General features: G+C 39.1%; 1 protein-coding gene across 2 annotated transcripts in view; it reads right to left on the bottom strand.

The window, feature by feature from the left end:
• The window catches only part of USF1 (upstream transcription factor 1), a 69,831-nt gene extending 57,623 nt beyond the window's left edge, over positions 1-12,208 (bottom strand). For both annotated transcript variants that reach the window (XM_053703014.1, XM_053703022.1), the window contains exon 1: positions 12,073-12,208. The gene's annotated coding sequence lies outside the window, so the exon portion shown is untranslated. The remainder of the gene's footprint in view (positions 1-12,072) is intronic.
• Positions 12,209-12,944: the final 736 nt, after the last annotated feature.

The raw sequence follows: 12,944 nt of genomic DNA, 5'->3' as shown, positions 1-12,944 counted from the left end.
AACAAGTTATACAAACATAACAGTACAAAACTATGTAACATTATGGGGGCATAAAGTAGATTAGTCCAGCGACAACTTCCCCCAAAAAAACAGATGGTAAAACAAGTTATAATTAGAGCTATCAGCCCAGTGCTAGTCACAAGGCTGATAGCAAGTAAGCATAAAAGCATTAAGGTCCGGGAGGACATGGATCAATAATAAGAAAAGTAGCCATGAACGAGTTTTATATTTATGTGTTCCTCGGGAGTGCTCCTTTCAGCCATTTACTTGGGATCGCTCAATGGTTAGGTAGGTTTCCACAGCTTGAGGGGTGTGGAAGTATTTGGGGCCTGATGTAGTTTGAAGACTTAGTTTGGCGGGGTAAAGAAGGGCAGCTTGGCGGCCCTGGCTGTAAAGGCGCAAGCAGATTGGTGCAAAGTCTTTTTTGCAGTCTGGAGACCGCAGAGGAAAAGTTCTGAAAAAGCAGGAGGCGATTGCCCTCATATATAACCTCTTTCTGTGATCTATAGGCACAGAGAATTCTCAGTTTTTCCTGGAAGTTGAGACATTTAAATATCACTTGTCTGGGTTTAGACTCGTTATTTTCCAGGTTCCACTCTGGCCCAACTCTGTGGGCCCTTTCTACATTGATAGGTAGAAACCCCTGTGGTATGCCCAGCAGCTTGGAAAGACCAATGCAGTGAAAGCCAGAAGATCTTTGCCTTTGACTCCCTCTGGAACACCTACTATATGCAGGTTATTCTGACGGCTTCGATTTTCTAGGTCGTCAACCCGTTCATGTAGAAGTTTGTTACTTGTTAGTTGTTGTATGGAGTGGTCTGTCTGTCCTCGACTTCTGAAATCCTCCCCTCAGCACTAGTTAGGCGGGCTGAGTATTGTCGGACCTCGCTAGTCAGTGTGTCCATTCCCGCCTGCTGGGACTCCATTTTAGGTAGAAAGAAGGATTTGAGGTCTTGCATAAGCTGATTTTGGTCTTCAGGTTGTTTAGTGTGGTCTTCAGCGTGAGGGGAGAGCTCAGCCTGCACCTCTATGGTGTGGCGGTTTTGTCTGTCTGCGGGCTTGGATTTATAGCTCATGGTAGTTGGAGGAGAGTAGAGTCTTTTAAAAGTACTTGTCCACTTTTATTAGCGATGGGCGTGAGAAGGTGGTAATCTGGCCAGCTATGTATTATACGCATCTGTGTATATCAGATAAGAATCACGAGTGAAGTCAATAGCGGCACTCCATGTGTTGCCTTATGCTACTGCTATTAGTTGAAGTTGTCAGGGTGCTGGGTTATAGCTGTAGTCTGCTGCGTTTGTATTGCTGCGCTCTATGAGCGAGTAGGAAACTTGTAGAATAAAGGTTAATCCGGATAGTCACCTGAGAGTCAGCGGTGCAGAGCAGTAAAGTGCCCCCCTCTAGAGAGCCATAGGGAAGAAAAGTGCTGTAGCAGGCGTTCTCTGGGGTGTGCTGTGTTTGGTGATCAGCTTTACATATAGTAGTGCAGTTTGTTCGCACACGTGTCAGTATGTTGTGTCTTAGCGGTCACAAAGGAAGCCTCCGTTACTCACTGTGCTGCATGGGTAATCCCTTATCCGTTTTGAGGGTGATGCCTTGTATTGCTCTGCCCTGGGGGTCAGTGACGGTCTGTCAGCTGTGAGGTATGCTGGCTGGCCCTGTATTTGAAGCTTCTTTCTGCTCCCCTGGCAAGATTGCGCCAGCGCTTTTCGCGCACTTTAGATGTGTGCTGTCCGGAGGCTGGGGCTCGGTGGTGGTACCCCACAATTTCTTATGGCCGATACAGTCTGCTCCCTAGATGTTAATGAGGTGTCAGCTGTATAAGGGTTGTGCGTGGGAGCGGTTTTAACTGCAATTATGGCACTTATATCAGCCGCTTAGTTGGAGCTCTCTACTCCGACTGCTTCACCGTTGCTCTGCCTACCGGAAGCCCACTGGTTTGTTTTTGTATCAATAAAAATGACCTAATAGACCACGGTAAAGTTTTGTGAGCAGAGGAATAAAGCCACACTCCACACTGCCCATTACTAATACAGCCATAGTGTAAATGGTTGTCAGCCTGGGGACCAGATGCTGATGTTTTGAGTAAGTGGAGCTGCTTGTTTTTCCACGGTAGTAGCTAGCTCTTATCCAGCTAAAGGACCTGTGATATCACAGCATGCACACTGATAGGAATGAATCATTACCATTTTTTTTTTTCAAAGCACAGCTTCAATTCGGAGTACAGAGCATAAATCATGGCTGTTTAAGCCCAAGCATCGTCAAACAAACGATGGGAACTCGGTGCAGCCTTTCATATCTCTCTTTATCTCAAAGTTTCCTACTTTCCACATCCCTTGAAATTAAATTTGGCAACCTGAAAATGTCTGCCTACTAGTCAATAAAAATCTATCTGCACCCTAAATGTTAAAGACAACTCAATGTTAAGAGAGGGAAAAATATTTTTCTCAACACTACAACTGTGAAGAAAAAAAAAAACCTCAACCGATTTACTTCTAATTTGTAGTCATTGATTGTGCAACGCAAAACTGCTAAATTTTGATTAAAATTAGTTCCTCCAAAGTCACAAGTTCTTAAAAACAGGATTAAACACATAAATGTCTAAAGTCAGTAATGCCAAATGTATGCATTCTCACAGAACATATGGGTTGCTCAGACAGGGCTGGAGTCAAACCCAGGAACTAGGGAGCCACTGGCTCCAAATTTTTCTCCATATATCCATATACAAATATCAGTGTCTGGCTCTTAGAGTTTAGACAGATTTCTTGACCCCTGTTAACCCCTTTCTGCCGTTAGGGCATTCCATGCCGTCCTAATTGAGCTGGGCTTTAGCGCCTTTATAAGATATTGTAACGTCCGAGACGTTTGGCTATCCTGAAGCCTCTACAGCTTTATAAATGGGATCACGGGCTGGAGAGCGTGCCTAGCGTCATAGGCACTCCCCCTGACCGCGATACCAAGGCAGGAAGGGGTTAAGGAGTTACATTACTGCTTCATAACACGCTGAGAGCAATGTTTAATCCAGGGCTCTACACTTGTACACAGCATACACTACTGAAAAATAAATAATGTGCTGACATATACATAAACAAATTAAATATCCGCTAATGATAAAAACTTCTAGCTCCTAAATTTATATTTATTATAATCTTTATTAAAAGGGAGATGAAACCCAAAATTTTTCTTTCATGATTCAGATAGAAAGTACAATTTTAAACAACTTTCCAATTTACTTCTATTATTTAATTTGCTTCCTTCTCTTGTTATCCTTTGCAGAAAGGTTTATCTATGAAAGCTAAGGAGCAGCAAAAAACCTAGGTTCTAGCTACAGATTGGTGGCTGCATATATATACCGATTGTCATTGGCTCACCCATGTGTTCAGTCAGCAACCAGTACTGCATTGCTGCTTATTCAAAAAAGCATACCAAAAGGACAAAAAAAAGAAATTAATAGGAGTAAATTAGAAAGTTGTTTAAAATTGCATGCTCTGTCTGAATCATGAAAGAAAAAATGTGGGTTCCATATCCCTTTAAATTTCAAAGACCCAAACAAACATAATGCAGATCTGAACCCGCCTAAATCCAAATGCTAATATACAAAAGAGGTACATTAACACAACATCAGACCTAAGAAGTGTTGTGTATATACAAGACTTTTAACACATAAATAATATACATATGGAAAAGTAGGCACTTTAGATCAGGTTTAAACTCTCAATACCGGATAGGAACATAGAAAGTATCAATAGTATTCAGCCATTAACCCCTTAAGGACAAGGCCATTTTTCAATTTCTTTCCCTGAAGGACCAGGGCTTTTTTAAATTTCTGCAGTGTTTGTGTTTAGCTGTAATTTTCCTCTTACTCATTTACTGTACCCACACATATTATATACCGTTTTTCTCGCCATTAAATGGACTTTCTAAAGATACCATTATTTTTATCATATCTTATCATTTACTTTAAAAAAATGATAAAATATGAGGAAAAAATGGAAAAAAACACACTTTTTCTAACTTTGACCCCCACAATCTGTTACACATCTACAACCACCAAAAAACACCCATGCTAAATAGTTTCTAAATTTTGTCCTGAGTTTAGAAATACCCAATGTTTACATGATCTTTGCTTTTTTTGCAAGTTATAGGGCCATAAATACAAGTAGCACTTTGCTATTTCCAAACCACTTTTTTTTCAAAATTAGCGCTAGTTACATTGGACCACTGATATCTTTCAGGAATCCCTGAATATCCATTGACATGTATATATTTTTTTTTAGAAGACAACCCAAAGTATTGATGTAGGCCCATTTTGGTATATTTCATGCCACCATTTCACCACCAAATGCAATCAAATAAAAAAAATTGTTCACTTTTTCCCAAATATTTTCACAAACTTTAGGTTCCTCACTGAAATTATTTACAAACAACTTGTGCAATTATGGCATAAATGGTTGTAAATGCTTCTCTGGGATCCCCTTTGTTCAGAAATAGCAGACATATATGACTTTGGCGTTGCTTTTTGGTAATTAGAAGGCTGCTAAATGCCACTGCGCATCACACGTGTATTATGCCCAGAAGTGAAGGGGTTAATTAGGGAGCATGTAGGGAGCGTCTAGGGTTAATTTTAGCTTTAGTGTAGTAGACAACCCCAAGTATTGATCTAGGCCCATCTTGGTATATTTCATGCTACCATTTCACAGTTAAAGGGACAGTTTACTCAAAAATTGTCTCCCCTTTAATTTGTTCCCAATGATCCACTTTACCTGCTGGAGTGTATTAAATTGTTTACAAGTAGATCCTTTACCCTTATATTGGCATTTGAAATAGTTGATTTAGCATGTGGTATCCCCACCTATTCTGAAAGTTTGTGGCCGCGCGTACCAGCTATAGATAAGCTTTGTAAACACAGCCAGCAGAAGAAATTACACTCCCAGTCGGATATAGCAGAGATAAGGTAATAAAATGTTGATTTTCCATTGTTCTCTCAAAGTACTGGTGATTGTTTTAAGGACAGATATAAGATAAAGAAGCAGGTATATGTGCACAATGTGATACAGTAATGAGATCTGATTATACCTACAAGCTCAACCCATTTTATTAGGTTGTGGCTTCAAAACACAAAATCAGAGCTTTATTATACACAAATAAGCCTTAAAAAGCTAATTTTCATACATTTTTTACTCTGCAGTTGGTAAAAAAAGCAATTGTTAACACATTAAGGGAAAAACCATTTTACAGTATACTGTCCCTTTAAATGCGATTAAATAAAAAAAAACGTAATTTTTTTCACAATTTTAGGTTTCTCACTGAAATTATTTACAAATAACTTGTGCAATTATGGCATAAATGGTTGTAAATGCTTCTCTGGGATCCCCTTTGTTCAGAAATAGCAGACATATATGACTTTGGCGTTGCTTTTTGGTAATTAGAAGGCTGCTAAATGCCACTGCGCATCACACGTGTATTATGCCCAGAAGTGAAGGGGTTAATTAGGGAGCATGTAGGGTTAATTTTAGCTTTAGTGTAGTAGACAACCCCAAGTATTGATCTAGGCCCATCTTGGTATATTTCATGCTACCATTTCACAGTTAAATGCGATTAAATAAAAAAAAAACGTAAAATTTTTCACAATTTTAGGTTTCTCACTGAAATTATTTACAAACAACTTTTGCAAGTATGGCATAAATGGTTGTAAATGCTTCTCTGGGATCCCCTTTGTTCAGAAATAGCAGACATATGGCTTTGGCGTTGCTTTTAGGTAATTATAAGACCGCTAAATGCCGCAGCGCACCACCCGTGTATTATGCTTAGCAGTGCAGGGGTTAATTAGGTCATTAGTAGGGAGCTTGCAGGGTTAATTTTAGCTTTAGCGTAGAGATCAGCCTCCCACCTGACACATCCCACCCCCTGATCCCTCCCAAACAGCTCCCTTCCCTCCCCCACCCCACAATTGCCCCCGCCATCTTAAGTACTGGCAGAAAGTCTGCCAGTACTAAAATAAAAGGTGTATTTAAAAAATAAAAAAAAATTGTATAGCATATTTACATATGCAGCTGTGTAGGATCCCCCCTTAGCCCCCAACCTCCCTGATCCCCCCCAAAAAGCTCTCTACCCTCCACCTCTAACTTACTGGGAGCCATCTTGGGTACTGGCAGCTGTCTGCCAGTACCCAGTTTGCAAATAAAAATGTATTTTTTTAATTTTTTTTTTTTATTTATTTTCCTTTTTTCTGTAGTGTAGTGTAGCTCACCCCCCCCCCCACAGACCCCTTAGATTAACTTTCATTAGGGATTTTATCCCCCCTTACTGCCACTTCTGTACAATGTTTTTTTCTGTAGTGAAGCGGTTCCCACCCGCTCCCTCCCCGTGCACGCACCCGCCCGCCGCCCCCCGTGCACGCGCACGCTGCGGTGCGCACTCCCGACAACCCCGCCCACGATCACGCCCTCCTCTCTCTTCAGCCTTTCATCGATGGCCGCCCACCCGCCTCCCACGTCAGCTCCCACCCACCAACGATTGCGGCCATCGATGCCGGTGCAGAGAGGGCCACAGAGTGGCTCTCTCTGCATCGGATGGGGGAAAAATGTTATTGCAGGATGCCTCGATATCGAGGCATCACTGCAATAACTGTAAAGCGGCTGGAAGCGATCAGGATCGCTTCCAGCCGCTTTAATCCCCAAAGTCGTACAGGGTACGTCGCTGGTCTTTAAAGACCAGGTTGTATGCGACGTACCCTGTACGACTCGTGTCGTTAAGGGGTTAAAAGGGCAATTTAAAAAAAAAAGTGTGCTCTAATTTGTTAGAGCATTTAATTTTAAGACAACCGACCCCTGCACTACTGTGTGTTTAACCTTCACAAAGAGGTTAAAGTGATGGTAAATCCAAGCATTTAACAAAAAAACCACTAGGATTTACCATCACTAAAAAGCAACTATAGTTTAATTTATCACAAAGGTTTATCACAAAGGGTGCTACACTCACCCTGTCTGTTCCATGGTACCTTGCTAAAGTCAGAGCATTCAGCGCTCTTCTCTCAATGAGGTGACATTTCCACCTCTAAACCAATAGCTGTGCTTGTCATCTGACTGTTATGTATGCTAGCACGGCTATTGGTCTAGAGGTGGAAACATCACCCCATTGGTAAAGAGCGTTGAAGGCTGGGGGTGCCGCGGCACAGACAGGACAAGTTTAGCTCACTTTTTTTTTTTTTTTTTAATAAGTAATAAATTAAACTACAGTTTATTTTTAGTGATGGTAAATCCTAATGTTTTTTTAAACACTCGGATTTACCATCACTTTAAACACTCAATAGAAGTAGCGTTTGGGCCCTGGAAACAGCAATGCTCAGCAGGGCCCAAACGGTTTAACCCCTTGAAAGATAAAGGGCAATTAAAGCTAAAAATTCTCTTTTGTGATTCACACAGAGAATACATTTTTAAAACGGTTTCCAATTTACTTCTCTTATAAAATTTGCTTTGTTCTTATGATATTCTGTGTTGAAGAGATACCTAGGTAGGCATCTGGAGCACTACATGGCAGGAAATAGTGCTGCCATCTAGTGCTCTTGCAAATGGATAACATTATTGCAAACCTGCTGCCATATAGTGCTCCAGAAATGGACCGACTCCTAGCCATATGTCCCTGCTTTTCAACAAAAGAAACCAAAAGAACAAAGACAAAATGCTAATATAAGTAAATTAGAAAGTAAATTGCACGCTCTGTCTGAATCATTAAAGAAACATTTTGGGTTTCATATCCCTTTAAAGTGATATAAAAGTGTAAAAAGAAAAAAGCTTTATTATAGCACTATTGCTTGCATATAGCTATGTGTTTAACCTCTGCAATGGGACTAAACACAGAGTTAAATCAGATCCAGAGCAGTAATGCACTACTGGGAGCTAGCTGGAAATATATGGTGAGCCAATGGCAAGAGATTAATGTGTGTAGCCATTAAGCACCAGCTAGCTCCCAGTACATTGCTGCTGCTGCTCTGTACATGTGCTATTTCTATTATAAAATGTTTCTATTATAAAATGTGCTTCCATCCTATGGTATTCTTTGTTGAAGAGCTACCTAGGTAGGCATCTGGAGCACTACATTGCAGGAAATAGTGCTGTCATTTAGTGTCAATGCAAATGGATAAAATTCCAGTTAAACTCCTGAGAAATGGAACACACACTTTTTCTAACTTTGACCCCCAAAATCTGTTACACATCTACAACCACCAAAAAACACCCATGCTAAATAGTTTCTAAATTTTGTCCTGAGTTTAGAAACACCCAATGTTTACATGTTCTTTGCAAGTTATAGAGCAATAAATACAAGTAGCACTTTGGTATTTCCAAACCATTTTTTTTTTAATTATTATTTTTAACCCTTTAAGGACACAGCCTTCAGTTTGCTCAATTGTTTTACGACGGAAAAATTCTGTCATATGTCCTTAAGAGGTTAAATTAGCGCTAGTTACATTGTAACACTGATATCAGTTAGGAATCCCTGAATATCCCTTGACATGTATATATTTTATTTTAGTAGACAACCCAAATTATTGATCTAGGCCCATTTTGATATATTTCATGCCACTATTTCACCGCCAAACACGATCAAATAAAAAGAATTCGTTCACTTTTTTACTAACTTTCTCACAAACTTAAGGTTTCTCACTGAAATTATTTACAAACCGCTTGTGCAATTATGGCACAAATGGTTGTAAATGCTTCTCTGGGATCCCCTTCGTTCAGAAATAGCAGACATATATGGCTTTGGTATTGCTTTTTGGTAATTAGAAGGCTGCTAATTGCCGCTGAGCGCCACACACGTATTATGCAGTAAAGAGGTTAATTGGGGAGCTTGTAGGGTTAATTTTAGCTTTAGTGTAGTAGACTACCCAAAGTATTGATCTTTATTTGAATAAGCAGGAATGTAAGCTTACGAGCAGGCCCATTTTTGGTTCAGAACCCTGGATAGCGCTTGCTGTTTGATGGCTGAATTACAGCATTTAATTTTTACACTACAGAATCCCTTTAAATTGGTATGAAAACAAAAAAAAAAAATATTTGTTTTTTCACAGCTGATTGATTACTCACACTCCCATAGGTTTATTGGTGGTCAAAGCTATTCCTCCAGCCACAAGTAGACCAAATTTTTAAGAACTAGAACATCCGTTTTTCAGGAAAAAAGTATAATACATTTTAAACTCCCTAATTTAAATCTATTTTATCTGTCTAAACTGTGCATACTAATCCACTGTTCGGCATAGACCCTATTGTTATCCTGCCCAGGCGCTGCCTGTGTTTCACAGGGTCTGGTGCAGCAGGGTGTTGCACGCTTATGAGTTTAAAGGGACACTGAACCCAATTTTTTTATTTTGTGATTCAGATAGAGAATGCAATTTCAAGCAACTTTCTAATGTACTCCTAATATCATTTTTTCTTCGTTCTCTTGCTATCTTTATTTGAAAAAGAAGGCTTCTAAAAAAAATTGATTCAGAACTCTGGACAGCACTTTTTTATTGGTGGATAAATTTATCCACCAATCAGCAAGGACAACCCAGGTTGTTCACCAAAAATTGGCCGGCATCTAAACTTACATTCTTGCATTTCAAATAAAGATACCAAGAGAATGAATAAAATTTGATAATAGGAGTAAATTAGAAAGTTGCTTAAAATGTCATGCTCTATTTGAAACACAAAAGAAAAAAAGTGGGTTCAGTGTCCCTTTAACTACTTCGCTCACATCAACTAACTTTTGGCATCTTTTTTGCTTATTGCAATGTCTTATACCAAAGTACTGTTCTAACCCTTGATCACTGTGTTTATTATTGTACTTGATATGTGTGTTTTCTATTATGGAGAATGCTGCTCTACTATAACCTGTAATAAAGTTATTTTGTATATTTATACTAATCAAGAGTACTGATTTGCTTTACTTAATAGATAGAGATTAATAGATTTCTGTAACCTATCTTTCTGCACGATTCCTCAAATTTAAATGGCCATAGTAGTGCAAAAAATGACATGCTCAAATACACTAGAGCATGTAATGTACTACTCACCATGGAACACAGCCAATATCACGCAAATGATGTTTTGACTACCTCATCAACCTTTTACTTGGAACCAGAAAATCCCTGCAGCACCCAAGCTGGACTTTACATGTGGGGTTTTAACAGCGTTCCAGGGTGCGCAGTTCAAACATGACATGCATGCTCTAACAAATTTTAGGGCATACGATTTTTTTATTAAAATGACCCTTTAACTGCAACAATGTAAACTATAACAATATACATTTAAAAATTATCCAGAAGCATCCCTTCAGAACGGCTTATCAAAACACTTTATTATAAATCCCAAATAAAAATAATTTTATTTTATCTCCCACATAAAAATAATGGTAAATACTATAGTTACTATAACAAATCTGACCAATTTCTTAAAGGGATACCAAACCCAAATTCTTTTATTTAACGGGACAGGAAACCCCCAAATGTTCTTTCATGATACGGATAGAACATACAATTTTAAACAACTTTCCAATTTATTTCTTGTATCAAATTTGCTTCATTGTATTGTAAATATTTGCTAAAGAAACAGCATTGCACTAATGAATGCTAGCTGAACACTTCTAGTTAGCCAATCACAAGAGACAAGTGTGTGCAGGCACCAATCAGCAGCTAGCTTCCACTTGTTAAGGATATGTGCGTATTCTTTTTCAACAAGGTATACCAAGAGAACGAAATCTATCTTTATTTTCAAAGCATTAATGTAGAGCTTAGTAGTCGGCCAATTTTTGGTTCAGAACCTGAGTTATGCTTGCTTATTGGTTTGCTAAATGTACCCAACAATAAACAAGTGCTATCCAGAGTGCTGAACTTAAAATCAGACGGATCCTAAGCTTTACATTAATGCTTTTTAAATAAAGATAGCAAGAGAACGAAGAAAAATTGATAAGAGTAAATTATAAAGTTGCTTAAAATTGCATGCTATATCTGAGTCGTGAAATAATAAATTTGGGTTTGGTATCCCTTTAATGTTCTATTCTTCTGGAACTAAAACTATTGTTATATTAGTTCATATGTGAAACCGATAACCACTAATCCAACAACGTTATATACTGCCTAAAACTTTAAACATATCTAAACTGGAGCATCTACCTCTACCCTTTTCACTCTTTCCCCCTCTTTACACTGCATTATCCCCTTCTTTTAGTCTTCCTAATTCTATTCCACTAAACCCCTTTCCTTGTTAGGACCATCTCCTATTCATTATACATCATTGAGTTGAAATTTGTTATTTAAAGAATTGTAGATGTTTATCAGACACCCTATATTATGTACAACGTATATTCTGATGATTCTAAACCAACTATGATTAAATAAAATAAATAAATAATGGTAACCTGAAAAAAAATTTCATTGGGCACTTTGGAAAATATGCATGCATGTAATGTCAGCTCGTTATCTACACTGACAGCACAGTATACTCTTCTGCATATCTTATATATCAATATTATTCTATCCAGTCTCTAGTTAGACCTTCATGTGCTGGAATTGTGTAACTAAAGTAGTTCTGTGTATGTGATCACGTCTCCCCTAAATAGCTCTCACATTCACTCTGCCTCTCTTCTAACCTCTTGTCTGGCAGGGTACCTGGTTCACCCTAAGGGCGCTTTCTGGTTCTCACACTGACGACACTATAGTAGGCACTACCCCCTGGACCTGGCACAGACCAAACCATAAAGTGGCTCCATAGAGCTGTTCCTGCCATCATGCAACTAGGACGCCGTCTGAGATGTCAGTAGTCCAGAAACCAAAACCAGACTGTCAACAGCCTGACACCGCTACGCCTTGGAATGCCTCACTCACTGACTATAAAGCCCCATACTGGTTCGCGCACAAATACATTTTCACCTGCTTTGTAGCCTCTCGTTCTCTCACCGGTCCTGCCTTCCTTTATACGGACTGTTTTTGCCTATGCTACACAGGCCGTTACTATCTCCAGCTCTGGTTCTTTTTAGATCTCTCACAATAAACAAACACAAAAGCTCCTCACGTCATCACTATGCAGCACTTACGTTACGGTATAACACCTCAAGAAACGTCTCTGTTTAGGGTTTTTGTCTGGCAGATTATTTTCTCCGCTACCTCTTTTTTTGACTCTGGGCCTGGATGTTTCCATGCGCCTGCGCAAAAGCATAGCATAAACCCGTCAGGCCCTGCACCGGAAATCACGTGATCACTACATTGGATACTTTTTCTTTTTTTTTTTTTTTAGAGCACGACCACGATTGAGTAGTACGCGCAGAGATTATATTGACAGGTTGAATGTAATACTGTAAGAGGTTTGAGCGAGGTTAATTCATTTTAGTAGCCATACGACAATGCTGACGTTGGCTTCTTATTCACAGAAGTTGGCTTCTTATAGGGCGACTGGTTACAATCGGACAAAAAAGCTGTAAAAACAAAATATCTCCAATTATTTTTATTTTAAATAAAATAATAGACTTTACCAAAACGTAAACAAATTTACATTTTATACAAATACATGTAATATTGCAATAAACAGATGGTAAGCATGTTATGTTTTAAATAGGGTTAAAATCTTTTGGAGAAATCGTTTTTGAAGACTTCTCCCGGCTTCGTTGAGGACTTCTTGCCGCTTCGCTGAGGACTTCTCCCGGCTTCATTTAGAATGGATGTTCGGTCTATAAAACTGTAAGTGGATCTTCGGGGGTTAGTTTTAGGTTTTTTTAAGGGTTTATTGGGTGGGTTTAAGTTTTAGATTAGGGTTTGGGCAGAAATAGAGCTAAATGCCCTTTTAAGGGCAATGCCCATACAAATACCCTTTTCAGGGCAATAGGGATCTTAGTTTTTTTTTAGTTAGGATTTTATTTGGGGGGTTGGTTGTGTGGGTGGTGGGTTTTACTGTTGGGGGGATTGTGTGTAT

The sequence above is a fragment of the Bombina bombina genome, chromosome 1, assembly GCF_027579735.1.
Source record: "Bombina bombina isolate aBomBom1 chromosome 1, aBomBom1.pri, whole genome shotgun sequence".
Classification (NCBI taxonomy): Eukaryota; Metazoa; Chordata; class Amphibia; order Anura; family Bombinatoridae; genus Bombina; species Bombina bombina.
Note: the sequence above shows the minus strand (reverse complement) of the source record. Positions and strands in the feature narration are given on the sequence as shown.